Source organism: Antrostomus carolinensis, unplaced genomic scaffold, assembly GCF_000700745.2.
Source record: "Antrostomus carolinensis isolate BGI_N321 unplaced genomic scaffold, ASM70074v2 scaffold40285, whole genome shotgun sequence".
Taxonomy (NCBI): Eukaryota; Metazoa; Chordata; class Aves; order Caprimulgiformes; family Caprimulgidae; genus Antrostomus; species Antrostomus carolinensis.
This window is the reverse complement of record NW_010315030.1, coordinates 8,328-11,519: the sequence shown is the minus strand read 5'-3', so window position 1 is coordinate 11,519 and position 3,192 is coordinate 8,328.

Below are 3,192 nucleotides of genomic sequence, written 5' to 3'. Positions count from 1 at the left end.
CAGCCGCTTGTGAACAGAGGCGAGAGCCGGGGGAGCGGCCGTGGCCGGGCCAGGAGCGGGGCAGGGGGCCGGGGGTCTCCCCAAGAAGCCTCTCCGACCCTTCCTGACATGCCTCTGCTCCCCCGCTCGCCCCCTCCCCGGCTCTCCCTGCCTCGGGCACCTTCTCCCGCCGCCGCCCGGGAAGGGCCTGGGTTTTCCCCCGTGTTCGCAGCAGGCGGGCGGCGACCAGCCCGGTCAGAGCCCAGCCCGGCCTTCACCTTCACAGCAAAGGCCCCAGCCGGGGAAGCGGCTCAGCCTGACATCGTGGGACAGCTTTTATCTCCGCTACATAACGTTGTCGTGATAGCAGTGCAATCAGGATCTACCCTCGATTCGGGCTGGTGTGACTAAGATATAAATCCCACCCTAGGATCACTTTGATTTCCTCTCTCATGTTTTTGTCAGCTCCTGTGGTGATGCATCTTCTTTTTCTGGTTCCATTCACTTCAATATTACCATGAGTGAACTAATATCCTGTATTAGTACTCTAATATTCTTTCTCTTTTCACTTGTTTCCTTGATTTCTTTTTCCACTTGTTTTTGTTGACCCCCCTGACTCCACACACTGCATCTGCTCTCCAGTTGTCAGAATGCTTTTTTTTCCAGGAGGCAGTTGGATAGTCAACACAGCTGGATCCTCTCTAGAAACTAGGGTGTTTCACCTCTTCAGATGGTTTTGTGTGGCTTTTGTTGTGTTGTTTTTTGTTGGTTTGGGGTTTTTTTTTTTTCTAAAAATAAAATGAGAAAAGGGACTACTAAGAATGTTTCCAAAATCAACAACTGTTCACATGACCCATATGCATTTTGCTGTTACCACTGTCTCAAGCCAAATGATAAAGACAAATTCTTTAAGGACAATGAAATATGCAATTCAATATCCACTTCTTAGCACTACTTATCTATGATTTCCATACTACTGTGCTTTCCACAGCACAATTATAAATCTTTTCATATTTTTTCTTGCTCAAGTCACTGGATAAAATTAGAACTCCATAGCACATAGAGTCTTAAGTTAAGAGATTCATAATGTAAACATGACTGTAACAGATAATTAAAAATATATTTGTTTTCTCTTCTTGGCTTAATAACAAAACATTGGCATTTGTACAAGATCCAGTGTTTCTCCATACTTGTGTTAAAGACTAGAGAAAAGCAGAAAGAAAATGTTACATTTTATTTTAAAATAAAAATAAAAATCTGGATCTTGCATTATGAATCCTGATTTTTAATGGATCACTGGAAATTTTACAGCAGCAATTCAGAACAGTAGTAACGTTCTTATATGAGCCACTGATTCTAAAGATAACATTAGAAATTAAAAATACAGTTGCAGTACAAGCCAATGAACACAATATGCAAACAGCACAGATGAAGTATCGAGATGCATTTTGTGTTGTGTCGAAGACTTTGGAGGAGCCTCTCACCACACATTTATTTATAGGAGCTGAGAACCTGATGAAGGGGGCTTTAATTTTTTATGTTTCATGCCTTTCCAAAACTGGCAAATATTTACCAGAACAGTAGTGTAGATGCAGTTCTTTCTTAGATACCTGTGTAAAAACTGAAGCATGCCCTTCTGCCCATGAGGAGCTCAGTGAAAGAGTGAGATGCCCCACTGACCCATCACTTGGCCCATGTGGATGTGCTGAAGTCCTGGAAGCTCAGCCTGCTCAGACTATAAACAAATTATGGAAACATTGCAGACAAGCTTCTTGCTGGAGTGCGATCCCATCTCCCTGAAATAACAAGACTGTGGGGTCCCTTCTCCTCTCATCCTCATCTCAATCCAAGGGAGCTGCATCTTAGCCTGCGGAGTCACAGTGCAATACAACAGCGTGTCAGGCGTGGGAAGCCAGTGAAGCCCTGGCCCTGGTGAAGTGGGCGCAGAAGTGCTGCTGACTTCAGCGAGGGTAGGATTTCACCCACAGCAGCGCAAGGCCTCTCCCTTGCTCAGAAACCCTCCTGCCACCAAGGCTGAGGCCAGTCGCCTGCCTTGGTCTCCCCAGGGCACCGTGCCATTATCACCGCATTAAGAACAAAACCTGACAGTGTCAATTACTTCTGGGAAAAGATAATAAGAGGCTTTTTAAAGCCTTAGAGTTGTTTGAACATAGCCTGTTTTTAGATCCCGGTCTGAGGCGGGTTTGTTTATATTCTCTTTGCCCGCTGAAGGCTGCCTTTTGGTAGAAAGTTAAGTTCCCTTGAAGCTATCACATTACAATTAGTATTCAGACATGTAAACCAAAAAAATAAGTCTAAATGAAATCATATTTGAGAGATGTTTCCAAGCTTTCTAAGAGAAGTATAAATAATAAAATGATTTTGTAATCTATAGTCAGGCTGATCTTGTTTAACAGCTGCTCAACCTGAAAGCAGATTTAAGCAAATTAGCTCTGGAAACAGAACAAAATATTATGATAGCGTTGCATCCACATTCTGACCAGCTACTATGGCCCCATGATTGGTGTTTATTATCACATTTGTCAGCGTTTCCATTATAAACACTCTAGAGTGGAGGGTTTATAACTCAGCTATAAAAATTCCCTCCAGGATGAAACTTGATAAGTGAAGTCTTAGTCCAACAACACTTTCTTTTTTTCTTTTACAAACTTTAAAATAAATTAGTTTTTGAAGTCATGGGGGTACTAAGCAAAAGTGATGGAAGAGAAATTTTGATTTATTTTTGTTCTCCTTCAGATCCATGGTGCTTCTCAAACAGATTTTCTATGTAGCCCTTTTGGTCCTTTCAATGAACTTGGACCTTTTGTTTTGTTTTGTTTTGTTTTGTTTTTGGGGGGGTTGGGGTTTTTTTAATTAAAAATAGACTAAGTACTGGGGCTTAAAATGTAACTGCTGTGCATGCTGAGTCCCCGTTTTCATAAGAATTTGTTGTTTTTACTAGTCTGATAAAATGACAGACAAAGTTTTCCTACAACTTATACAACAGAATAGTTACAAGGATGGATAGGTATGCTGGTTATAGTCTTTTTGTAGTACAGTAAAAAATATTATGTTTTCTAAAAAGTTGCTAAAGATAGTCAATTCAGATTATTTTCTCTTAAACTTTACTCCAAAAAACATGCTTGTTTTGGATATTGACATGAACATTCATCACAGCAGTATACCCAGAACAAAATAATTGACCAAATAAAA